Below are 27,387 nucleotides of genomic sequence, written 5' to 3'. Positions count from 1 at the left end.
GCGATTTTCCATTTTTTTATTGCTGTTTATGTTAATTGTTTTATGTGCTGCTGCATTGCCTCGTTCCTTAGTTTAGCATCTGAGCTCAGTAGATTTAAGTTAGCTTAAGAGGAGGTAGACTATATAAGAAACTGACTATGGACAATATGAAAAAGATTTGGGCCAAAATGAGTATTGTACACTGAGAAATAATTATATTGAAAGAAATATGAATAGAATACAGAAAGCAGGTATAGATAGGACTTTTTGGGAATAATGATGAATGAAGGGAGATCTCCAAGAAGTAAAGAAAGTTTTGTTTGCAAAATACTGCAGTACAACAAACCCTGTCCTTTCCTTTTGTGTTATCCCACTATATGTTTGTGTACCCTTGTGTATTTGTTTTCTTCCTGTCTCTGTGTAGTTTCATAGAATTTTTTCTTCTTTTAATATTAAGCTACATTCACTATGATGAGGAATACTGTTATCCTCAAATATAATTTGCATTAATAATATGTTATTTACCTTGTAAATATGCTTAGACATTATTTATTCTGGTTTGTTGCTCACATGTGAAGGTGATGTTTCAAAAGTTCTTGTGATCTTTATGTATTTACTTATGTCATAATTCCTGTAACACTGATGTATATGTCTATTTCTATTCTTTTGTAAAGCCTGTAGTACAAATGTTATATGTATTATTATGTTCTTTAATGATGTATTTTGTACCTTTGTAATTGTATTTTCATGTTGTAAATTTATAAAATTGTAATTGACACCAGTTCATCTTATTATTAACTTGTAAGTTACATTTCACTGCACACGTTTCTGTTGGTCATAGTATATGGACAATATGTGAGAAGTAGGGACTGATAGTGTTTGCACGTGTGTTAATGATTCAGCAAGGGACTGGATAACAGCATTGCTGGTTCTAAGGACAATTCCAAAAACTTTGCGAGTGCACAAGTGGTGGTTATGGACTTGCTATATTATCCGCAAGACTCTTCAATGGTGATTGTGCACCTGCACAGTCACAACAGATGGCTGTTGGTTATCTCAACAAGGACTACAGTGGGTCTGCATCTTTGATGATCCATCAATACCATTATTTCTACAAGGACTGCAGTGGGTCTGCACCTCTGGTGGCCCACCAATACCGTAATCTCTACCAGGACTACAGTGGGTCTGCTCTGTGATGACCTACCTACCAATACTCTTCAAAATTTCGACTGACTCTGCTGTGGGTTTGCTCTGTTGTGGCCCATTACCTGTATGCATGTCAAGAGTTAGCACTGTCTTTCCGTTGGAAGGACAACACTACTTCTTCAAGACTGCATGGAAATCCACTACTTCTGTGTGCATTTTCTTTTACTGCTCAGACTTTGAGAAAAACTCTGCATTTTTACTGTGATGAACAATCTGGACTGTCTTTATGGACTGTGAGAAATTTTTAGCCTTTGACCAACATTGTATCAATAAGTGTGTGCATTTAATTTCTTTGTTATTGTAATTATGAAAATTTTTTTTCAAATCTGTATTGGGCACTGCCCAAACCAATTTGTAAAATTTTTTGTGGGGAGCATGGGGGCTATGTAAGTAGGCTGTTTATGTTTTCTCTATGTAAGTAGGCTGTTTATGTTTTCTCTGTGTAAGTAGGCTGTTTAGGTTTTTTTATGGTAACGCCACCTCTGTATGAAAATCACTGGCTGTGCTGTGTGCAGTCTGTGGCTGCTTTGCATTGTTGTAATATTCGCCATTGTAGTGTTAGGCAGCTGGCTGTGAACAGCGCGTAGCGTTGCGCAGTTGGAGGTGAGCCGCCAGCAGTGGTGGATGTGGGGAGAGAGATGGCGGAGTTTTGAAATTTGTCATGAACTGCTATATTTATACATGATGATATCAAGGTAAATACATTGTTTGTTCTCTATTAATATCTTTCATTTGCTAACTATCCCTATCAGTAGTTAGTGCCTTCCATAGTTTGAATCTTTTATTTAGCTGGCAGTAGTGGCGCTTGCTGTATTGCAGTAGTGGGAGAAACGAAGATTATTGTGAGGTAAGTGATTTAGTGATTTGTGAAAGGTATAGTTTAATGTTAATCAGGGCCATTCTTTTGTAGGGATTTTTGAAAGTCAGATTGCATTGCGCTAAAAAAAAAATATTGTGTATCAGTTTAAGCACAGTCATGTAGAATTGTTCAGAGGGGACGTTTAAAATGTCTCCCGCCAAGTATGGGTGCCTGGTGAGAGATTTCGCCTGATGTCGTGCATGCGACGTAAATCATGCGTTTTGTTGTTCACGAAAAATCTCAGTGGCACTCTGCAGGGGCAATGAACATGGTCCTGCAGCGTTGTCGATGGGAAGTGTCTAATCGCTCACAACACAGCACATAATTGGCTCATCCTGAGTTCCACCTTCGCTCGCATGAACCGCTGGCTATGAAGACAACATTTTGCCGTCAACTACGAGCTGTAGACAAGCGTAAAGAACTGGCAGAAAGCACAGGCTGATGCCTTCTATGACGTGAGTGTGGGAAGTTGGCGCAATGCTACGAGAAATGTCTAAGTCGGGGCGGTGGACGGTGTAGAGAAGTAGGGAAGATGTAGTTAACTTTTTCGATTTTCACAGTTTTTTCCATTTCGCAACCGATCGGACCTTACTTTGCGAATAGCCCTCGTACTTTATGGACGTTTATTGAGGAAATGGCAGAATTTCTTGCGTATATTCCTAAGGGATCTAGATAAACTGAAAGAACCAGAGACTGTAGAGAGTTTCAGAGAGAGCATTAGTTAACGACTGACAAGAACGGGTTAAGAAATACAATAGAAGAAGGACGGGTAGCTTTGAGGGATTAAATAGTGAAGGCAGCAGTGGATCAGGTAGGTAAAAAGACGAGAACCAGTAGAAAACCTTGCGTAAAGGAAGAGATATTTAATTGATGAAAGGAGAAAACATAAAAAGGCAGTAAATGAAGCAGGCAAAAAAATACAAACGTCTCAAAAATGAGATACACAGGAAGTGCAAAATGGCTAAGCAGGGATGGCTAGAGTACAAACGTAAGGATGTAGAGGAATATATCATCTAGGGATAAGATAGATACTGCCTACAGGAAAATTAAAGAGACTGTTGCAGAAAAGAGCACCACTTGTGTGAATATCAAGAGCTCAGATGGAAAATCAGTTCTAAGCCAAGAAGCGAAAGCAGAATGGTGGAAGGAGTACATAGAGGGTCTATACAAAGGCAATGTACTAGAGGACAATATTATGGAAATGGAAGAGGAGGTAGATGAAGATGAAATGGAAGATATGATACTGCGTGAAGAGTTTCACAGAGCACTGAAAGACCTGAGTCGAAACAAGACCCCGGGAGTAGACAACATTCCATTAGAACTACTGATAGCCTTGGGAGAGCCAGCCCTGACAAAATTCTACTGTCTGGTGAGCAAAATGTATCAGACAGGCGAAATACCCTCAGACTTCAAGAAGAATATAATAATTGCAATCCCAAAGAAAGCAGTTGTTGGCAGGTGTGAAAATTACCGAACTATCAGTTTAATAAGTAACGGCTGCAAAATACTAACACGAATTCTTTACAGACGAATGGAAAAACTGGAAGAAGCCGACCTTGGGGGAGATCAGTTTGGGTTCCGTAGAAATGTTGGAAAGCGTGAGGCAATATTGACCCTACGACTTATCTTAGAAGATAGATTAAGGAGAGGCAAATCTACGTGTCTAGCGTGTGTAGACTTAGAGAAATTTGTATGGTGTGTGGCATGTATGGAGGTGAAACATGGACGATAAATAATTTAAATTTGAAGAGAATAGCGGCTTTTGACATGTGGTGCTACAGAAGAATGCTGAAGATTAGATGGCTCAAATGACTCTGAGCACTATGGGACTCAAATGCTGAGGTCATTAGGCCCCTAGAACTTAGAACTAGTTAAACCTAACTAACCCAAGGACATCTCAAACATCCATGCCCGAGGCAGGATTCGAACCTGCGACCGTAGCGGTCTTGCGGTTCCAGACTGCAGCGCCTTTAACCGCACGGCCACTTCGGCCGGCGAAGAATAGATGGATAGATCACGAAACTAATGGGGAGGTACTGAATGAAGTTGGGGAGAAAAGGAATTTGTGTCTCAACTTGACTAGAAGAAGGGATCGGTAGGTAGGACAAGTTCTGAGGCATCAAGATATCACCAATTTAGTACTGGTGGGCAGCGCGGAGGGTAAAAATCTTAGAGGTAAACCAAGGAATGAAAATACTAAGCACATATAGAAGGATGTAGGTTGCAGTAGGTATTTCGAGATGAAGAAGCTCCTAGAGGATAGGGTAGCATGGAGAGCTGCATCAAACCAGTCTCTGGACTGAAGACCACAACAACTACTTTCCTAAGATACCGATCTCAAACAGTCTTGAAAATTTTCTTGATATCTTTACCTGTTTCCGAGGTATAGAGGTTAAAAGTTACTCTACTTGTGCACGTAACTTACGCATGTGAAATCCGGGGAGAGGTGGACTCAGCACGGAGAAATATGCTGTAAAGCGTCTCCGTTATCATCGGGGGGGCTCCAGGAGACACGAACTTTTGTAGTACTGATGTACATGTAATATTATTTCTGCACATAAAATCCGGAATATTGCAAAGTTATGTGGTTTTACGTTATTTTAATTTCTTACAACTAAACTAAATTTCACTGACCCATCAAGTTCTCTTCATATGACTGACATACCCTGTTCTAGGAGGGAAAAGGACGAAATCAGCTTGAGAAATGCTCCGACTGGAGCACTAACGAGGCGAATATTCTCCTGTTTATTGAAAGACAGTGACTGAAAAGTGTGTATCAGCTGCCTTATTTTACCTTCCTCAGCATCTTTAGAAATTTTGGCATGCGAATATACTTGCCCTCTTTATCGCTAGCAGAGAAGAAGTCAGTGGCAGTTGCAAAGTGACGGAAAAGTAATAAATACTGGAAGATAGTAGACATTGGTTGGGGTATAGAAAGAACAAACGAGAAAATTGCAGTGTGAGAGAAGAAGGACGCAGTGGCAGTTGTACATAGGTGACAGTGACACAACGGTGCTAGGAAAAGAATGGAGGGGTCAGTGCCAGTATAATAGGAATAAACAGAATTAGAATGTGGAAGTGATTGAGAGCTAGTGACAGTGTGAGAACGAGTCTTTGACAGTGACAACGATGAAGAGAGAGGTAGTGACAGTGAGAAAAGACAGCAGCAGTAGGAAGGAATGAATGAGAAAGTAGCATAGAGAGAGAGAGAGAGCAAGAGCAAGATAGAGATAGCGAGAGGAGACAATTGTAATAGTAGTAGGTCAGAAGGAAGGAGACTGTGGCTATGACTCAGGAGACAGTGCCTGTTAGAAAGACACAATAGATAATAATGAGTTGGGCTGAATGAGTGAGTGAAAATGAGCAACTGGGAGTAGGTTGACATAAGCGACTTAAGCTGTGGAGTAGTAGATGTAATCGAGTTAGAGTTAGGAGAGGTTGTGGAAGTGAGAGGCTCGTTACGTAGTAGTAAGAGAGCGAAATTGTTCACGTTCCTAACTTTTTGGGAAAAATATTTAGAAGTGCTGAGAAAGGCAGAACTCGTCAGCTGGTAAACCAATTTCTGGTCAGAGCCTTTCAATACACAGGAGCATATTGGCCTTTTTTTCCGTTCCAATAGGAGCGTTTTCTCCTGGTTGTGTACGAACTGGCTCCTAAAACACATCAACAGAACCAAAGAAACGTGTACTACAAAACATGAAATTGCTACCATTCCAGATGAGAACCTGAGGGTAGCGTGCTTGTCATACAGAGCTAAATCAGCCTCCGTTTCTCAGTGGTCAACGTGTCCGGCAGCTATGTGGGAGACTCTGGTTCGATTCTCGGTGCTGCCAGGGATTGAACGTGTTGCAGTCAGCTTCGTGATGCTTACTGACGAGCTACTCGAATGAGAAGTAGCGGCTTTAACGTCCAGAAAGCCAAGAACGGCCGGGAGAGCGGTGTGCTGATCCCTCGCCGCAACCGAATGACGCCATTGATAGGAGGACGACACGACTGTCGGTCGGTTCCCATTGGCCTGTATGGACCACGAAATTCACAGTATTTGGAAATGCACTATAATTTACTTACGTGTTATGTAAAGGAAATGTTTGTTTGTATATGTAAAAATTACGTGTGATGTTGAAAAAATAATCGGATGTAAAATCTAGTACCGCAAAAAAATGGTACATCCTTTCGGTGGTTTCCAGTTCACTCAAGATTTATTGCTGCACCAGTGCGTATGGAGTACATGAAATGATTGCATTTACAGATCAATAGCACAAGCGATTCTGAGGTACCAGATATATACCCATGCTGACACACCCATATTAGTAGCTTATATGGATGGGAATTCAGATGCTGACTCTGGGATCCAGTCAACCGTATAAATGGCAAAATCCTGTCCTCGGATACGTTATGCCACGACTGCTGGACCTGTTCACGTAGTTCTGTACGGGTTGTTAGTTGACGAGTCGCAAGAGTCACTTCTCGTCGCATCATTTCCCACCCGTGCTCGATTGGAGACCATTTTGGACATCGTGCTGGCCAGGAAAGTTGCAGCACGTCCTGCAGCGCACGCTGAGTTTCATAGGCAGTGTGCGAACGAACCATATCCTGCTGGAACAACACATCACCTTCCCGTGGCAAAAACGGCGAAAGAACGGGTCCAACACCATTATGCACGTACGTGGCACTGGTTATCGTCCCATCCAGAACATCAAAGGCGAACGAGAGTTGCAGCTGATCGCACCCCAGACCATAAGGCCTGGGGCGGGGTTAGTGTGTCTTCCACGAATGCGCTCCACAAGAGAGCGCTCACTAGGTCTACGTCGTATGCGCAGAGGCCATATCTTGCGTGCAGAGAGAATCTGCTTTCGTTGCTGAAGACCAGGGCGTGCCATTTAATCCTCCAAGTGATCCTCTGACGACACCAGTTGAGCCGTTCACTGCCTGCTATTAACCGGTTCGCAACCGTTCGTGTTGACAAGTCTGGGCTTATCTGTGATGTGGTACCTGTACGATCTGCCACTGCTGTCCTTACAATACGACGATCCTGTTGAGCGTCCGTGATGCATGGATGTCCAAAACTGGTTCAAATGGCTCTGAGTACTAAGCGATTTAACTTCTGAGGGTATCAGTCGCCTTAGAACTACCTAAACCTAACTAAGCTAAGGACATCACACACATCCATGCCCGAGGCAGGATTCGAACCTGCGACCGTAGCGGTCGCTCGGTTCCACACTGTAGCGCCTAGAACCGCACTGCCACTCCGGCCGGCATGGATGTCCAGAACCTTGACTATGGGTGTGGGAATGTTCACGTGGCCACTGATATCAGCATCGTTGCACAACTGACGCAGGACGGCCATCTTGTGTGGCAGTTCTCCGAAAGGACGTACGCCACTAGGAAGACCACAATTTGATCCCTTTCAGACTCGCTCAGTTGGCTTTAGGAACACGAGTGCGTCGCCGTGGCATTTTTGCCTGCTTACTTCACACGTTTTCACCGCACTGAGCCTTCTGGCTGTAAGCATTCACTATTAATACAGATGGCGGTCTGGCCGCTATACCACTACGCTCTCTGTTCGCTCACGACGTTGGTGCGATTATCAGTACATCTAGTATCCACTAAGTGGCATATACTGTCATCGTCTCCGAATCAAAATCGATGTCGTCTTTCCAGGTGCACTAACTTTACTTCTGGCAGTACACATAAGATACATAAAACACTAAAAAGATATCACATTTCACTTGCAGTGCATATTGCAGCTGTGTCTCAGTATTCCATGAGGTCTTCCTGACTGCACCTCTGAGTACACGGATGGGCATTTCAGAAGTTGTTCCACTATCAAAATTTCGTTACACTTACGCTTGTCAGTGTCGAAGTTTGTCCTATTTGCTCATAACTCGTATAACGTCTCCAGTGCCATCAGTCCAGATGAGAATCCGAGAGTAAAACTTCCACTTTATTAACGACATTTGGACATTCTTGCTGGTCGAGTGATAATATGAATAAGTCAGTTGGGAGCACTGAATTTATAAATCTTCCCCTATATTTAACTCATCTAGGCACTAGTTGATGGTTGTGTGCTGGGTGATGCTTGTTCTTTAACTTTTTCCGTTATTTTGGACTCAGGAACGTTCTTAACGTTCTTCTGATAAGTGTTGGAGCGGTACCGGATAATGAATACTACTGATGCACTGCAGTTGGTTCCAGGCAGCCCGTTACCTTTGGACTGGTGTCATTAATGACCGTGTCAGTATCATATACTGCAAAACCATTCTCTGCGACGATTTCCCAGATGTTAATTTCTTTAGCATGCCTTTCCAAGTTCATTTTTTGCTTTGGTTATCTGAATATGTCTCTTACATGTCAAGGAGATATGAAGTGTGGGTCATAGCAGAACTTTTCCGTTTGTGACTTCTGCCGAACTAGATAGCAGACTGGTATCATTCCGCGAATTTTGATACCAAACGATCTAGACCGATCATTATTGCTATGACTAAAGTGTCACATGTAAGGAATGTATACGAATATGAAACATGAGACGACTTTTGACAAACGGCTTTGGTAAGAAAGCCACACATAAGTAAAACATAAATATTTAAACAAAATTGTATGTTAATGTGCAAAATAACATCGATTTATGTCAAGTACGTTCATATACTCCTCGTCCCTGAATTCCGATGATAACGAGACGACGGCCTACTTGAAGGTGAATAGGCATTCCACTGAATTAATAGAAGAACACAATATGACTCTTGCCGAATTTTCTATCTTGGGCTATCGTGTCACAGTTTTTCAGCTCTCAGCCATACGTTGACGCTGACGTGTGTGGATTTCTAGCGCGGGTTTCTAGATCGTAAATACCACATCATTCTTCTCGTAGGGAGCTTACGGCTGCTTTAACAACGGACAGATGGAACGTGTATAAGCTACACACGTGCGTATGGCTGAAAATCTTAATGCATGGAGAAGTCAGAGAGGGCTTCGTCCAGCCAAAGATGGAAAATCGTGGTGAAACTCACGAAGAGGCAGCGAATGCTTGTGCCCTCAACATGATTTGATGGAAAACTTAGAGGGAGATTATAATATGTGTATCCTTTAACTTGGTATTGTAGAAAAATAATAAGTGTTAACCACGATATCAAACAGAAACATTGCACAAGTTTGCACCGATCTTGCACAGATGCTACGACTGACTATTTCTGCAGTCGTTGTTCACAACATGACTCGCATGAGAAGTCGACCGCAAAACAGGTGGTGGTTAATATACAGTATAGAATAACTTACAGTGGTGTTGAGTGACACTGTTTATATCCAGCTGTAAAATGCAAACTTTGGACAAAAGAAAGCCTCCGTGTAACTAACAGCACGCTTTCTTGTGACATTAGTAACAGCGCAAATCATTTGGTCGTTGTTACTTCCCGGAAGTTTGGTCTTCATCATAGTCGTTGGAGCTGGAGCGCAAATTCGGATGAGCCGGCCGCTGTGGCCGAGCGGTTCTAGGCGCTTCACTATGGAACCGCGTGACCGCTACGGTCGCAGTTTCGAATCCCGCCTCGGGCACGCATGTGTGTGATGTCCTTAGGTTAGTTAGGCTTAAGTAGTTCAAAGTTCTAGAGGACTGATGACTTCAGATGTTAAGTCCCATAGTGCGCAGAGCCATTTGAAGCATTTGAAACTCGGATGAAATAATCATGAGGGAGAAAATCGATCATAGCCTGTTCAAAGAAAAAAATCCTGATATTCGTCTGAAGTAATTTAGGAAGGCTCCAGAATCCCGAACGAAACCTTGAATCTTGGCCCAAGATTTGTTCTCTACGGTAACCGAATACGAGTTCCGTGCGGCATTCCGCTCCGTTAATAGAATAACACAATGTGGCTCATGCCGAACGTTTTATCTTGGGATATCGTGTTACAGTTTGATACATTGACACTGACGTGTGTGGATTTCTAGTGCGGATTTTTAGATTGTAAATACGACGTCATTTTGCTCGTAGCGAGCTTACGGCTGCTTTAACAACGGACAGACGGAACGGAGATGCAAGCGAAAGCGGATATTCTAGTCGGATGTTAAGTCTGCGCTCTGTGTTGGCAGACGAATGGCCGAGAAGTTCCCGAATCAAAGCTTTTACTGCCACCCGTAAATATTTGGCTCGTAATTCCCTCAAACAGCTGTGTCTTTTTCCGTGCCGGCGCGCCGGAACGCGGCCGCTGGACGGAAGCCGTGTCGGGGCGAGTAAACACGCGGGCCCAACCCGCGCGCAAGCCACGCTGGAATTCCAAATTTCGGCTGCCGCTGCTCTACATCTACATCTACATCGATACTCTGCAAATCACATTTAAGTGCCTGGCAGGGAATTCATCGAACCACCTTCACAATGAGTCTCTATTATTCCAGTCATGTTACCGAGCGAGGTGGCGCAGTGGATAGCACACTGGACTCGCATTCGGAAGGACGACGGTTCAAACCCGCCTCAGGCCATCCTGATTTAGGTTTTCCGTGATTTCCATAAATCGCTTCAGGCAAATGCCGGTAGGGTTCCTTCGAAAGGGCACGGTCGATTTCCTTCCCCTTGCTTCCTTAATCCGACTTTAGCTCCGTCTCTAGTGACGTCATTGTCGACGGGACGTTAAACGCTAATCTCCTGTTCCTCCTTCTCCTCATCCCCCCTCCAATCTAGTTCAGCGCGCGCCGATCCGAGTGGCCGTGCGGTTCTAGGCGCTACAGTCTGGAACCGAGCGACCGCTACGGTCGCAGGTTCGAATCCTGCCTCGGCCATGGATGTGTGTGATGTCCTTAGGTTAGTTAGGTTTAATTAGTTCTAAGTTCGAGGGGACTGATGACCTCAGAAGTTCAGTCGCACAGTGCTCAGAGCCATTTGAACCATTTAGTTCAGCGCGCGGAATAAACGAACACCTATATCTTTCCGTGCGAGCTCTGATTTCCGTTATCTTACTGTGATGATCCATTCTCCCTACGTAGGTAGGCGTCGAGAAAATATTTTCGCATTTGGAGGAGAAAGTTGGTGATTGAAATTGCGTGAGAAGACTCTGCAGCAACGAAAATCGCCTATGTTTTGCAGATGTCCACCCCAAATCCTGTATCATTTCAGTGACACTCTCCCTCTGTTTCGCGATAATACAAAATGTACTGCCCTTCTTTGGGCTTTTCCCGTGTACTCCGTCAATCTTATCTGGTAGGGCTCCGACACCACGCAGCAGTATTCTAAAAGAGGACAGACAAGCTTAGTATGGGCGGTCTCTTTAGTAGATCGGCTACATTCTCCAAGTGTCCTACCAATAAAACGCAGTCTTTGGTTAGCGTTCCTCATAACATTTTCTGTGAATTCCTTCCAATTTAAGTTGTTCGTGAATTTAATTCCTTGGTACTTAGTTAAATGTACTGCCCTTAGATTTGTTTCATTTATCGTGTAACCGAAATTTAACGGATTTCTGTTAGCACTCACATGGATTAACTCACACTCTCCGTTATTTAGGGTCAACGGATAGTTTTCCTGCCATACAGATGTCTCATCTAAATCGCTTTGCAATTTATTTTGATCTTATGATGACTTTACTAGTCGATAAACGACAGCGTCATCTGCAAAAAACCTAAAGCGGTTGCTCAGATTGTCTCCTAAATCGTTTATGTAGAAGTACAACAGCAAAGGGCCTATAACACAACCATGAGGAACACCAGAGGTCACTTCTGTTTTACTCTATGACTTTCCGCCAATTACTAAGGACTGTGACCTCTCTGACGGGAAATCACGAATATAGTTACATAACTCAGACCATATTCAATAAGCACGCAATTTCACTGCAAGCCGTTTGTGTCGTACAGTGTCAAAAGCCTTCTAGAAGTAGAGAATCAATTTGACACCCTTGTCAATTGCAGTCAGCACTTCGTTTGAATAAAGAGCTAGTTGTGTTTCACACAAACGATGCTTTCGAAACCCGTGTTGACTGTGTGTGTGTCAATAGACCGTTTACTTCGAAGTAATTCATCATGTTCGAACACAATATGTGTTCCAGAATCTTGCTACATATTGACTTTGATGATATGGGCCTATAATTTAGTGGATTACTCTTACTGCCTTTCTCGAATATTCGTGTGACCTGTGCAACTTTCCAATCTTTGAGTACGGATCTTTCGTCGAGTGAGCGGTTGTAAATGATTGTTCGGTGTGCAGCTGTTGCATCAGCATACTCCGAAAGGATACTAATTGGTATACAATGTGAACAGAAAATCTCGCTTTTGTTAAGTGATTTAAGTTGCTTCGCTACTTCGAGGATACCCACTTCTACGTTACTCGTGTTGGTAGTTGTTCTTGTTTCGAATTCTGGAACATTTATTTCGTCTTCTTTAGTGAAGGAATTTCGGAAGGCTGTGTTTACTAAATCTGCTTTGGCAGCACTGTCGTCGATAGTATTTCCATTGCTCTCAGGAGATCTCGTGTCTTTGGAAAAGTGAGCGTTTGCTGCCCAGAGGAATAATTTCAAATCGGCTGTTGTATTCAGTTTACGACAGGCAGTACTCAAATGCAAGTACCAAAGTTTCTGAAGCCAGACAGTACACGTCTATTTTCCTTACGTATTTTACAAAACGTAGCAACATTTCATTTGCTAACTGCCCATCTATCGGCTTCTAGGGGCAACAATAATGTGATTTTCACAATATAATTATTAACCGAATTTAAAAATTTAAAATTCTCCCACAATCTACTCATTAAGGGTCGTTCAAAAATGGTTCAAATGGCTCTGAGCACTATGGGACTTAACATCTAAGGTCATCAGCCCCTAGAACTTTGAACTACTTAAACCTAAATAACCTAAGGACATCGCACACATACATGCCGGAGGCAGGATTCGAACCTGCGACCGTAACGGTCGCGCGCTTCCAGACTCAAGCGCCTAGAACCGCTCGGCTATACCGGGCGGCATTAAAATGGAAATGATCGTATGGTACTGTTGGCCGGGAAGGCCCCATTCTGGGGAGTTCGGCCGCCGTATTAAAAGTCCATTTTAGGTGACACCACATCGGCGCCTTACAAGTCAATGATGGTGGAGGACACACAATACACTGTCCCCTGCCGGGAATCAAACTCGGGCCCCCTGCGTGGTATGCGGTAGCGCTACCGCTACACTAGGAAGGAGGCATTAAGAGTCGTAGTCTTATGTTAAAGATTAAGGCAGTAATGAAGAAATTCTGTATGAGCCTTGAGATATCGTGCCAACTTCTGTCCAATTGGAGCGTAAGATTCAAAATCCCGAGGTGATTCGAGGGCGCTGCTAATAAAACTCCAAAAACGTTTTCAAGTGGGAGAGTTTCGCGCGACCGCTCTGGCCAATTAGGGCTTGGAACGCACTCAGATAAGCAGTAGAAATTTTCACCGTTTGCGGGTGGGCGTTATCTTGTTGAAATGGAAGCCCAGGATGGCTTCCCATTATATTAGAATATGGTCGACTAATCGCAGTGCTGTAAGGATGCCAAGGATGGCAACGAAACGGGCCTTGCTATGAAAAGGAATGCCACCCCTGACCATTATTCCTGGCTGTCGGGCCATATGGCAGGCGACAGTCATGTTGGTGTCCGACTGATGTCCAGGGCGCCTCCCAATACGCGTTCGGTATGGAAATTAATTTATTGGAGCAGAATTGTCTTCAGTGTTGAGACTCGCTTAGAATTGAGTCCCGCTCACCATCGGAAACGTGTCTAGCGACGCCCCGGATGTCGGTGGTATACCAACCTGAATGTCGCCAACCATAAAGCCCGACTACCATGAGTGGTGGTCTGGGATGCCATTTCTTTTCATGGCACGACGCCTTTGGTTGTCAACCGCTACACCCTTGCAGCATAGCGGTGAGTCGACGGTATTATAGACCCCATTCTGTTTCCCCTCGTCGCAAGCCATCCCGGGCATACAGTTCAGCAACGTAATGCCCGCCCGCACATGACGAAGGTTTCTACTGCTTGTCTTCGTGCTTAAAAAACCCTACCTAATGCAGTAAAGTTGCCGGATCTGTCTCCAACGGAGACTTTTGGAACATTATGGGCAGAGCCCTACAACCAGCTCGGGATTTTGACGATCTAAAGCACCAATTGGACAGAATTTGGCATCTTATCTCTGAGAATGGCATGCAACCACTCTACCAACCAATGCCATGCCGAACAACTGCTTTTATAAAGGCCAGAGGTGAACTCACTTTTTTCCCTAGAAAAAAAAATCTGTCATTTTTGTCCTGAGCCGGCCGCGGTGGTCTAGCGGTTCTAGGCGCGCAGTCCAGAACCGCACGACTGCTACGGTCGCAGGTTCGAATCCTGCCTCGGGCATGGATGTGTGTGATGTCCTTAGGTTAGTTAGGTTTAAGTAGTTCAAAGTTCTAGGGGACTGATGACCTCAGGTGTTAAGTCCCATAGTGCTCAGAGACATTTGAACCATAGCGAGTTCTAACTCGAAAAATCGTTTTTAGCATACACCTTGACTTAACCAACGTACTTTGCACTAGTATTTCATACCACTGATTTCTTCACATCCTGCATGCCAAAAAATTAGAACTAATAATTTCCTGATATACTGAACGATGAATCCCTCTGTCGCTCGTTGTAATTTTTTGCTCTTTGGTTTCAAGTACATGTTTAAATTATTTCTGTGTGGCACTGTAATATCATTTCTTACTAAATTTGTAGTACCCGTCGCATATGCGACTGTATAATAGATTTCGATAGCTATCATCCTTCTCTTCAGTGATCCCCTCTTAGTTTAAAAGATTGTGATGATAGATCACTAGACTGCCCCTTTTTGTGCAAACAACCACTACACCTATAAACTGACTTTCCTATTACGGACAAATTGCTAAGGGTAAACGGCGCTGGCAACACAGTTCTGCCCAACTGAAGAGGGTTATGCCGACTAAAAATTGCCATATCGCAATACTAAATGAAATGCTGGGCCGAACCGAAGACTTCCGAGAAAGACCGAGGAAAGCTGAGAGAGGCGGAGATTTCGACACGACGTAGCTGGCTCTCATCTACGCGACAGTCAAACTTGACTCACAGCCCGCATCTCGTGGTCGTGCGGTAGCGTTCTCGCTTCCCACGCCCGGGTTCCCGGGTTCGATTCCCGGCGGGGTCAGGGATTTTCTCTGCCTCGTGATGGCTGGGTGTTGTGTGCTGTCCTTAGGTTAGTTAGGTTTAAGTAGTTCTAAGTTCTAGGGGACTGATGACCGTAGCAGTTAAGTCCCATAGTGCTCAGAGCCATTTTTTTTGACTCACAGTTTTGCGAGCATGTCTAGAGTTACCACAATCCTTGCTGTGGTTGTGTAATGTAGCAGTTCGCCCATTTTGATGGGGAGGCATCGAAAAATATAAGGAGCCCTTGGGGGCCATTTGTGATATACACAGCGTCCCATCGTCGCACCTTCGACGAAATCACACAACTAAATTGCAGACGAATTGCACTTGTTGGAACAGAGAACCCAAAACGTCACTTGTTTATGTTTATAATTATGTTATCGCAGTCACGTCTCGACATAAATTGGGTAATGAACTAGAGCTGTTCCACGGAGCCCCTTACAGAAACCATATGAGCTGAAAACTTACAACAGGCGCCAAAGTGAATTTTCAGTTAGCACCCTAGGTACAAATTTACCCTAAGTGTCTATCTTCATTCTCGTAAAATGTGCAGTCTCGTGAAATCTGATGAATCCCTTTCGAACCATCCTGTATACTGTTCCCTAGGTCTCACGTCTTTGGGGATTTGTTAACTCTTAGGAATTCTGTATTACGTCATACTCACCGTCTCTTCTAATTTGTTTCTCAGTGTAACTGGATACCTGTCAACTTGTTCATTCCCTCTGTCTGTTTGTACTCACTTCAACGCAGTGCTGTAGTTGTGGTAGAAATAGTAGTTTTATTTATCTATAGATCTCTTTGCCCGCCGGGGTGGCCGAGCGGTTCTAGGCCCTACAGTCTGGAACCGCGCGACCGCTACTGTCGCAGGTTCGAATCCTGCCTCAGGCATGGATGTGTGTGTTGTCCTTAGGTTAGTTAGGTTTAAGTAGTTCTAAGTTCTAGGGGACTAATGACCTCAGAAGTTAAGTCCCACAGTGATCAGAGCCATTTGAACCATTTGTAGATCTCTTTCGCGACCGCGCGGGGTAGCCGCGTGGTCAAGGGCGCCTTGTCACGGTCCGCGCGGCTTCCCCCATCGGAGGTTCGAGACCTCCCTCGGGCATGGGTGTGTGTGTTGTCCACAGCGTAAGTTAGCTTAGGTTAGATTAAGTAGTGTGTAAGCTTAGGGACCGATGAGCTAAGCAGTTTGGTCCCATAAGATCTTACCACAAAGTTACAATTTTTTTTTCTCTTTTACAAGGACACTGAACATTAAAAACAACCGAAAGAAAGTAATTCGCATATAGAACATTCACGCACTGGTAGGTGTAGGATGACAAGGATGGGACAGGTAGTCAGCTGTAAAGTTGTAGTAGGAATCATCTCGGCATTTGCCTGACATAATTTAGGGAAATAACGGAAAACCTAAAGCTGGATGAAGGCTGGAGCCTCCATCCTCCAGAATATAAGACCATTCTGCACAAAACAGTCGGATTACCTCTAGTGTATAATTCTGTATTAAAAAAAAGTTATTTAATTATGATAAAAGACTAATGTTACACTTTTTATTCATTTCTCACTGCCAATCACTAAGAATTAACACACACTGCGTTCGCTTTTTTCATTACACTACACACAGAATTGCTGATCCCAGGATCATTTTGTGTATCGCCAAACCCAGTTCCTAGCCTGAGAAACTAAGTCAGCATCTCTCTAGAATGAGTGATATGTTTAGCTCAGAACTAGAATATGATGCTGGTATTACACACTGCATAGCTTTGGGAGTAAGTTTTTCTAGAAAACGCAAAAACGAAGGAAAACATTCGCTGACGGAAAAAAAATCGCAACACCAAAAGTAATTAACATATAGTAACGACATTTCGGGCATGCATTTGTTAAGGTACATTATATAAGTAATTAGCATTGAAAGAGTACCTGTTAATGTAGGCGTGAGATAGCCCTTGGAAATGTACAAAGCTGGTGAATTAATAACCGATGTAATCACCAGATTGTTGAATACATGCATAGAAACGTACATGCAATGTGTTTTACAGGCGCCGGATGTCAGCTTGGGGCATAGAGTTCCATGGCTGTTGCACTTGGTCGGTCAATGGATGGTCCGTTAATGCAGTTTGTGGATATGCTACTGTTGCCGCGTCCGCAGCTTGTGGTCGTGCGCTAGCGTTCTCGCTTCCCGCGCACCGGTTCCCGGGTTCGATTCCCGGCGGGGTCAGGGATTTTCTCTGCCTCGTGATGACGGGGTGTTGTGTGATGTCCTTAGGTTAGTTAGGTTTAAGTAGTTCTAAGTTCTAGGGGACTGATGACCATAGATGTTAAGTGCCATAGTGCTCAGAGCCATTTGAACCATTTTTTGCTGTTGCCGTCTGGTGATGACGCATATATGTTGGACTAGACACAGATCCGGTGGTCTAGCGGGCTAAGGCAACACGTTGAAACTCTTTAGAGCATGTTAAGTTACAGCAGCTGTATGTGTGCGAGCGTTACCTTTTGGGAAACACTCCTGGAATACTGTTCATGAACAGGGCGAATAACCAGACTGACTTAGAAATTTGCAGCCAAGGTGTGTGGGATAACAACGAGAGTGCTCCAGCTGCCATACGAAATCGCACCCCAAACCATAACTCTAGGTGCAGGTCCATTGTGTCTAGCATGCAGACCTGTTGGATGCAGGCCCTTAACTGGCCTCCTTCTAACCAATACACGGCCATCAAAGGCACCTAGACTGAATCAGCTTTCATCAGAAAACACTTTAGACCTCAACCCTGCTCTCCAATAAGCTCTCGCTTGACACCATTGAAGTCGCAAATGGTCGGTGGGGGTGGGGTGGGGGTGGGCGGGGGGGGGGGGGTTGTTTGGGGTCAGTGGAATGCACACTACAAGGCATCTGGCTCGGAGCTGTCTTTCACGTAACCGATGTCTAACAGTTCGTTGTGTCATTGTGGTGCCAACCGCTGTTTTAATTGCTGCTGCGGAGGCAGTACGATGCGACAGAGCCATACGCCGAACACGATGGCCTTCTCGCTCGCTAGTACCAAGTGACCGTCCGTGGGCTGGTCTTCTTACAAGTGTTTAATCTCGTGACCACAGCTGCTGTAAATCGTGTACAGTGGCCACATTCCTGCCAGATATTTCCGCCGTATCGCAGAAGAAACATCCAATTTCTCATACTCCTATTACACGACCTCATTTAAACATAGTTAGGTGCTGCTAATGGTTTCATTATCGCCTTGAAGGCATTCTTGACTGACATCACCTCATCACGTCTAGTCTTCAAGGTGAGTAACGTTCACGAACGTTATTGTTACGTTCCTCAGCTCTTCATGCTAGGTTATCCAGTGCCATCCTTTTCATCTCCGAAGAATTACTGGAACCCATATCCTTTTGAACCTGCCCACTATACCCAAATCTTGGTCTTCATCTAGAATTGTTACCCACTACTCCTCCCTCCATTACCAAATTCAAATCTCCCACGAACTGGGCGTTCCTTTTGTTCAAATTGTGCCATTAATTTCATTTTTCTCAAATTCCATTCAGTAGCTACCCATTAGTTACTAGATCTACCCATCTAACCTTCAGCCCTTTTCTGGAGTACAACACTTCAAAATCATCTGTTCCTTTCTCTCAACTGTTTGTCCTCAACGTCTCACGTCTGTACAGGGTTATAGTTAGACAAATACCATTATTAAAAACTTCCTAATATTTAATTTTGTATGTGATGTTAACAGATTTCTCTTTTCGTAAGCACATTTCTTTCTACAACAGTGTGCAGTTTCTAGCTTCTCCTTTTATATCCCTTTTACTTCTGTCGCCCCGGCCGATGTAGCTGAGCGGTTCTAGGCGCTTCAGTCTGGAACCGCGGAACCGCTACGGTCGCAGGTGTGAATCCTGCCTTGGGCATGGATGAGTGTGATGTCCTTAGGTTAGTTAGGCTTAAGTAGTGCTAATTTCTAGGGGACTGATGACCTCAGATATTAAACCCCATAGTGCTCAAAGCCATTTGAACCATTTTGAACATCTGTCGCCAACAATTGTTTTAATGCCAGAATAAGAGTACTGATTCACTACTTTGAGTGTATGATTTCCTAATCTGTTTCCATGTGAATTTAATTCAACTACATTCCTTTACCGTTGTTTTACCTGTGTTGTACCTTATAACCTTTTTTCAAAGCAGTATCCACGTAGTTCATATGGTTTTCGAAGTCCTTTCCCATCTCTGACAGAATTAAGTTGTTGCTGACAAACTTCAAAGCTTTTATTTCTTCTCCCTAATATTTAATTACCTTTCCTAAATTCGTTCTTCCCCTTCACTTTCTTTGACTCTTATAATGGCAGTCTGGTTTCTGCACAAGTTATAGATGATCTTTCGCTTCCAGTAGTTTGTCCTTTCTGCCTTCAGAATTCAAAAGATTGTATTGAAGTTAACATTGTCATAATCTTTCCACAAATCTGAAAATATGGTCAACGTATGTTTACCTGTCTTCAACATAGAAGAATATTCTAACTCGTAGCCTCAGTATTGCAACTAGTGTTTGTATATTTCTCCGGAACACAAGGTGATTGTCCCAGAGTTAAAAATCTACCAGTTTTTCCATTCATCTGTAAAAAAAATTCATATCACTATTTTGAAATCATGACTCACTAAAATCATAGTTCGATCATATAGACGCCTCTCAGTAATTGCCTTCTTTCGAATTAGAACCGTGAGGCTCTGCTAAACGTCTGAGATTAAATAGTTCAAATGGCTCTGAGCCCTATGAGACTTAACTTCTGAGGTCATCAGTCCCCTAGAACTTAGAACTACTTAAACCTAACTAACCTAAGAACATCACACACATCCATGCCCGAGGCAGGATTCGAACCTGCGACCATAGCGGTTGCGTGGTTCCAGACTGTAGCGCCTAGAACCGCTCGGCCACCCCGGCCGTCATCAAAGAGTATTTCGCCGGTTTGTTTACCTCGTATCCCACGTGCAACAGCTTTGTCATTGTTGTCGTTGAAGCAAAATGTACACAATAATAGTACAGAAAAGTTCCTTGGAAGAACTTGTTCCGTTCTGTTGAGAATTTTTTTTTTTTTTTTTTTTTTTTTGGTCATCAGTCTACTGACTGTTTTGATGCGGCCCGCCACGAATTCCTTTCCTGTGCTGACCTCTTCATCTCAGAGTAGCATTTGCAACCTACGTCCTCAGTTATTTGCTTGACGTATCCCAATCTCCGTCTTCCTCTACAGTTTTGCACTCTACAGCGCCCTCTAGTACCATGGAATTCATTCCCTCACGTCTTAGCAGATGTCCTATCATCCTGTCCCTTCTCCTTATCAGTGTTTTCCACATATTCCTTTCCTCTCCGATTCTGCGTAGAACCTCCTCATTCCTTACCTTATCAGTCCACCTAATTTTCAACATTCGTCTATAGCACCACATCTCAAATGCTTCGATTCTCTTCTGTTCCGGTTTTCCCACAGTCCATGTTTCACTACCATACAATGCTGTACTCCATACGTACATCCTCAGAAATTTCTTCCTCAAATTAAGGCCGGTATTTGATATTAGTAGACTTCTCTTGGCCAGAAATGCCTTTTTTGCCATAGCGAGTCTGCTTTTGACGTCCTCCTTGCTCCGTCCGTCATTGGTTATTTTACTGCCGAGGTAGCAGAATTCCTCAACTTCATTGACTTCGTGACCAGCAATCCTGATGTTCAGTTTCTCGCTGTTCTCATTTCTACTACTTCTCATTACCTTCGTCTTTCTCCGATTTACTCTCAAACCATACTGTGTACTCATTAGACTGTTCATTCCGTTCAGCAGATCATTTAATTCTTCTTCACTTTCACTCAGGATAGCAATGTCATCAGCGAATCGTATCATTGATATCCTTTCACCTTGTATTTTAATTCCACTCCTGAACCTTCCTTTTATTTCCATCATTGCTTTCTCGATGTACAGATTGAAGAGTAGGGGCGAAAGGCTACAGCCTTGTCTTACACCCTTCTTGATACGAGCACTTCGTTCTTGATCGTCCACTCTTATTATTCCCTCTTGGTTGTTGTACATATTGTATATGATCCGTCTCTCCCTATAGCTTACCCCTGTTTTTTTCAGAATCTCGAACAGCTTGCACCATTTTATATTGTCGAATGCTTTTTCCAGGTCGAAAAATCTTATGAAAGTGTCTTGATTTTTCTTTAGCCTTGCTTCCATTATTAGCTGTAACGTCAGAATTGCCTCTCTCGTCCCTTTACTTTTCCTAAAGCCAAACTGATCGTCACCTAGCGCATTCTCAATTTTCTTTTCCATTCTTCTGGATATTATTCTTGTAAGCAGCTTCGATGCATGAGCTGTTAAGCTGATTGTGCGATAATTCTCGCACTTGTCAGCTCTTGCCGTCTTCGGAATTGTGTGGATGATGCTTTTCCGAAAGTCAGATGGTATGTCGCCAGACTCATATATTCTACACACCAACGTGAATAGTCGTTTTGTTGCCACTTCCCCCAATGATTTTAGAAATTCTGATGGAATGTTATCTATCCATTCTGCCTTATCTGACCGCAAGTCCTCCAAAGCTCTTTTAAATTCCGATTCTAATACTGGATCCCCTATCTCTTCTAAATCGACTCCTGTTTCTTCTTCTATCACATCAGACAAATCTTCACCCTCATAGAGGCTTTCAATGTATTCTTTCCACCTATCTGCTCTCTCCTCTGCATTTAACAGTGGAATTCCCGTTGCACTCTTAATGTTACCACCGTTGCTTTTAATGTCACCAAAGGTTGTTTTGACTTTCCTGTATGCTGAGTCTGTCCTTCCGACAATCATATCTTTTTCGATGTCTTCACATTTTTCCTGCAGCCATTTCGTCTTAGCTTCCCTGCACTTCCTATTTATTTCATTCCTCACCGACTTGTATTTCTGTATTCCTGATTTTCCCGGAACATGTTTGTACTTCCTCCTTTCATCAATCAACTGAAGTATTTCTTCTGTTACCCATGGTTTCTTCGCAGGTACCTTCTTTGTACCTATGTTTTCCTTCCCAACTTCTGTGATGGCCCTTTTTAGAGATGTCCATTCCTCTTCAACTGTACTGCCTACTGCACTATTCCTTATTGCTGTATCTATAGCGTTAGAGAACTTCAAACGTATCTCGTCATTCCTTAGTAGTTCCGTATCCCACTTCTTTGCGTATTGATTCATCCTGACTAATGTCTTGAACTTCATCTTACTCTTCATCACTACTATATTGTGATCTGAGTCTATATCTGCTCCTGAGTACGCCTTACAATCCAGTATCTGATTTCGGAATCTCTGTCTAACAATGATGTAATCTAATCGAAAACTTCCCGTATCTCCCGGCCTTTTCCAAGTATACCTCCTCCTCTTGTGATTCTTGAACAGGGTATTCGCTATTACTAGCTGGAATTTGTTACAGAACTCAATTAGTCTTTCTCCTCTTTCATTCCTCGTCCCAAGCCCATATTCTTCTGTAACTTTTTCTTCTACTCCTTCCCCTACAACTGCATTCCAGTCGCCCATGACTATTAGATTTTCGTCCGCCTTTACATACTGCATTACCATTTCAATATCCTCATACACTTTCTCTATCTGTTCATCTTCAGCTTGCGACGTCGGCATGTATACGTGAACTATCGTTGCCGGTGTTGTTCTGCTGTCGATTCTGATTGGAACAACCCGGTCGCTGAACTGTTCACAGTAACACACCCTCTGCCCTACCTTCCTATTCATAACGAATCCTACACCTGTTATACCATTTTCTGCTGCTGTTGACATTACCCGATACTCATCTGACCAGAAATCTTTGTCTTCCTTCCACTTCACTTCACTTCACTAACCCCTACTATATCTAGATCGAGCCTTTGCATTTCCCTTTTCAGATTTTCTGGTTTCCCTACCACGTTGCCAACTAAAATATTATCATCAACATCTACGATCATTTGGCGACCGACGAAATCAGATTACTGGAGCGCAAATCAAGTAAAATAATACAAGTGAATAATTACACCAGGCCCTCGCATTGCCCACATACCTTCATCTGAATGTTCGGGCATCAGAATGTTGCAACGTGTGCTGTGATGTATCACTTCTTATAATTCTTTCGCCCTGTGTTGTTATTTCATTCTCCTTGTCCAAAAAAAGCATGGAGAGAGCTGTCAGCTTCACAACTATCCTTGAGTCAGAGATACTTAAAAATATGAAAGTGACTTAACAATGTTAAAACGGTGTCGGATTTCATGTGGCTTATAAGTGCAAGCTGGAGTACCATCTAGCAATCGCAGTGCCACACATCAATCGGCAACGCATATCGATGTCATAGTTGTAAACTAAGACTCGCGGCAATCCCCGACGATGAATGGTAGGCGCTCCAGAGGACCACATCCCTCTCCAGCACTGCAGCGCCCTCGCACTGAGGTCAGTGTAGAGCAGAGCGCGAAAGTGTTCTGTCCGCTTCGAAACCTCAGCTGGAGCAGTCAGCATCATAGTGTGGGACAGTGACCGTTAGAGTTACGATTGAAATATATTTGTGTAAAAGTTGTATTTTGTGCTGAAAGAGAACAGATTGATAATCTGAGCATCAAGTGATGCTTTCAAAGCCAGTAAGAGCTGTAAATTATCACGCAGTCCTGTGGCAGAAAACTGTAGTACTTTCATCTGATCACAAAATATGCAACAATAGCTTAATGCTTACTTTAAGATGAGGTCCGGTATTCTTTATGATTACGGTGATACCAACTGATGGCTTTCATGAAGGACTGCCTTTTTTTTAGTGATCAACGAAATTCTGGAGAACATGGAGTAAAGACCCTTTGCTTTCCAGAATGGAACGAGCAGTAGATGATGTCGGTTTTTGTTGGAGAGAAGTTTCGACTGATGTGGAATAAAATGATGAGGAGGAACACCAAACATCCATCTGTAAGTAAGAAAAGGAGAGGAGCCCTGTTGTGAAGAGGAAAAGTAGCTTATAAATTGTGGTCTGGAACCGCGCGACCGCGACGGTCGCAGGTTCGAATCCTGCCTCGGGCATGTATATGTGTGATGTCCTTAGGTTAGTTAGGTTTAAGTAGTTCTAAGTTCTAGGGGACTGATGACCTCAGATGTTAAGTCCCATAGTGTTCAGAGCCTTTGAACCATATAAATTGTGGGGGCAGCTGAATTGTGAGGTAGGAAGATGTGAACAAAGGTTTCTTCAGGTATTATGATTAGAGGGTAAGATCGTAAAGATGCATAGGTGCAAGTACGAGTTACTATAGTGAACCCCAATCGGGGACGAATTCATTGCCGGCCGGTGTGGCCGTGCGGTTAAAGGCGCTTCAGTCTGGAACCGCGTGACCGCTACGGTCGCAGGTTCGAATCCTGCCTCGGGCATGGATGTGTGTGATGTCCTTAGGTTAGTTAGGTTTAAGTAGTTCTAAGTTCTAGGCGACTGATGACCTCAGAAGTTAAGTCGCATAGTGCTCAGAGCCATTTGAACCATTTTTTGACGAATTCATTGATTGGTATGCGTTAAATTTGAGATTTTCGAAGGTACAAAGAGAGAGGAGAGGAAAGTATTTAAAAAACTGATGCAGAATTCCAGTGAAGTATTGTACCATGATGTGCAAAGCGAGACGGAGTGGAAGGCCTTCGAGTGTTAGAAGGGCGTGATAAAGTTTGTTGAATCGAAAATTCAGATGGCCTAGTCATAAAAGTCAAATGGTTCAAATGGCTCTGAGCACTATGGGACTTAACATCGATGGTCATCAGTCCCCTAGAACTTAGAACTACTTAAACCTAACTAACCTAAGGACAGCACACAACACCCAGCCATCACGAGGCAGAGAAAATCCCTGACCCTCCGGGAATCGAACCCGGGAACCCGGGAGTGGGAAGCGAGAACGCTACCGCACGACCACGAGATGCGGGCTCATAAAAGTCAACAGACTTTATAGTGACGCGAAAATGCAGTTTGCGTATTTGTCTGATTATTAGTTTACATCTGTTGTGTGTTGTCTGTGGTATGGCTGATGAAAGTGGTTTCCATGTCAGTTTGAAGTCGAGAAGTAGTCCAAGGTCCTTTCGTATGTTAGTGAGATGTGTGGTTTGTTTGTAAAGGTGAGTATGAAGTGTTGGGGTTGGGAGCTTCATGTCATTAGCTCTGAAATTATCACCTTTTTCTTGGAATGGTTTGTCTTGAATATCCACTCATTCTGGCAGGTGGTAACAGCGTTGACAAGGGCTTGTAGTGATCACTGGGATTTCTGAAGTGTGGGGTGTAGGGGTAAGAGGCCAGTGTCGTCGACATACTAGGGGAGGTAGACAGAGGAAGGGGATTTAAATAATGAAAATTGCACTAGTTGCGTATTTCCTTGTTTAACAAGACGCATTTCGAGAATCTGCCTCTCTTGTACCGCAGATTTTTTTATTTTTTATTTATTTTTTATTTCTTGGCGGGGTGGGAGGGGGTTTACACAGCAATCCGAAAAACGACAAAATAGATCTTGAGAATTTTTTTTGTATGCTGTTGTTACATACAGATACTACGCAGGATATCGTGCACATGCAGAATATCACTGTTTGTTCTTGTAATCAAAACATGTTTTTCAGAGACACATTTACATATTGATGGTATGGCTTGTACACAATCAGAGATATTACATTTTCTGAGGATTACATTATTTACGTACTGCTCCCAGTTATAAAATATATTCTTTTTACTATTACTGTCACTGAATTTTAAACTTATCGATTACGCTATATATTCCATTTCGTTGTGGAAGTTGATAGAAACTATGAAAAAAGACCATGTTTATGGAAGACTGCAGTTATATACAGGAGAAGTACTTGAAAAAAATTAACTGAAATCAGTATTAAATTTGTCATAGAGATTTTTTACCCTTGCTTTTTGAGGTGTACAAGAAACAAATCCATTTTATGTGGTTACTGGAAGTGGTGGATGTTGTGTACGACTTCGTACACAGTGGTAGGGGAATCTGGGCTACAGTGTGATGTGAACTATCGTCGTAGGAAAGCTGGATAGGAGCAGAAATGATTAGACAACAATAACACAGCAAACAAAAGATTTACTGTAACTCTTCAGGCTTTCCCGGCGATCTAATGACATCTTGGGTTGTCGTGCAAGTACGACGCTGATATCCGGCAAAAGATTTACTACTTAGCTTGTATTTCTCCGAATTTTTGAAAACTCATTACAAATTATGCAACAGGGAACAGAGTCCAGCTCATACAATAGAAACAACTATGGTGTTGGAGCCGCGACAAGGTGGCGTCCGCGTGGCGTTTCGTAGTGAAGCGGTTCCAAGTGCGATTGGGCTGTATGGCTGCTGCCAGTCGTCCTATATCGCAGCGGTAGAGGGTGCTCCAAGTACAGAGCTTCTGGAGGCGTGACATAGTTGACGTCATCCATTGGGCCCACCGGGTGCCGCGCGACCGATATCGGCGTCAGACGGAACTTGCAATTCCGGTACAAATGTAACAATGCCCGTGGGGTGGTATCGATATACTGTATGATACCACAGTGGCGTATCTTAACATAGTGTTCTTTGCTTTTTAAATGGGGGTACAGGGTTTTTACATGTGTTTCTGTTGCTGATTCTTTAAGTTGGTTATGTTTATAAAACAGTCAGTCTATGTAGTAGCTTTGAGAAGTTTTACATTTGTGAATCGCCCGCTAAACTCGCTGGGCAGAACACTACACTGCGTCCTCGAGCTCACCACTAAAAACGCTCGGTGTTGCTCACAGGAAAAGCTCCTCAACAGCGAACCACCGAAACGAACGACACAACATGAACGGACGTGGCTTGGGTACTTAAGACACCACTCAACTTTGAGGTCCTGGGTCGGAGAGCCACAAAGCTCGTAGCGATCGGACAGCTCCACACACGGTCCGACACTGCGCAGGGACCACCAGCGGACCCAGCCGACCGCGCCGCACGGAGATATTCTCCCTGGTCCGCACCAACCGAGTGACTGCCCGCCCACACCCTAGCCAGAAACTATATACACAAGACCGAAGATGGTACACCATGCAAATATCGATACACATCGCTGCTGCCACACATATAAGGAGGCAGAACCACGGCATAACCGCAACAACGGTGGGAATCAAACGCAGATAGAGAGCCAAGTTCACGGAAACGCTTAGTTTGGAATGATCATGGCTCAATTTGTTTTTGTGTAATCCTGAGTCTGATAATTAACATTTTTTCTGTTCGC

The sequence above is a fragment of the Schistocerca piceifrons genome, chromosome 1, assembly GCF_021461385.2.
Source record: "Schistocerca piceifrons isolate TAMUIC-IGC-003096 chromosome 1, iqSchPice1.1, whole genome shotgun sequence".
NCBI classification, from domain to species: domain Eukaryota; kingdom Metazoa; phylum Arthropoda; class Insecta; order Orthoptera; family Acrididae; genus Schistocerca; species Schistocerca piceifrons.
Note: the sequence above shows the minus strand (reverse complement) of the source record.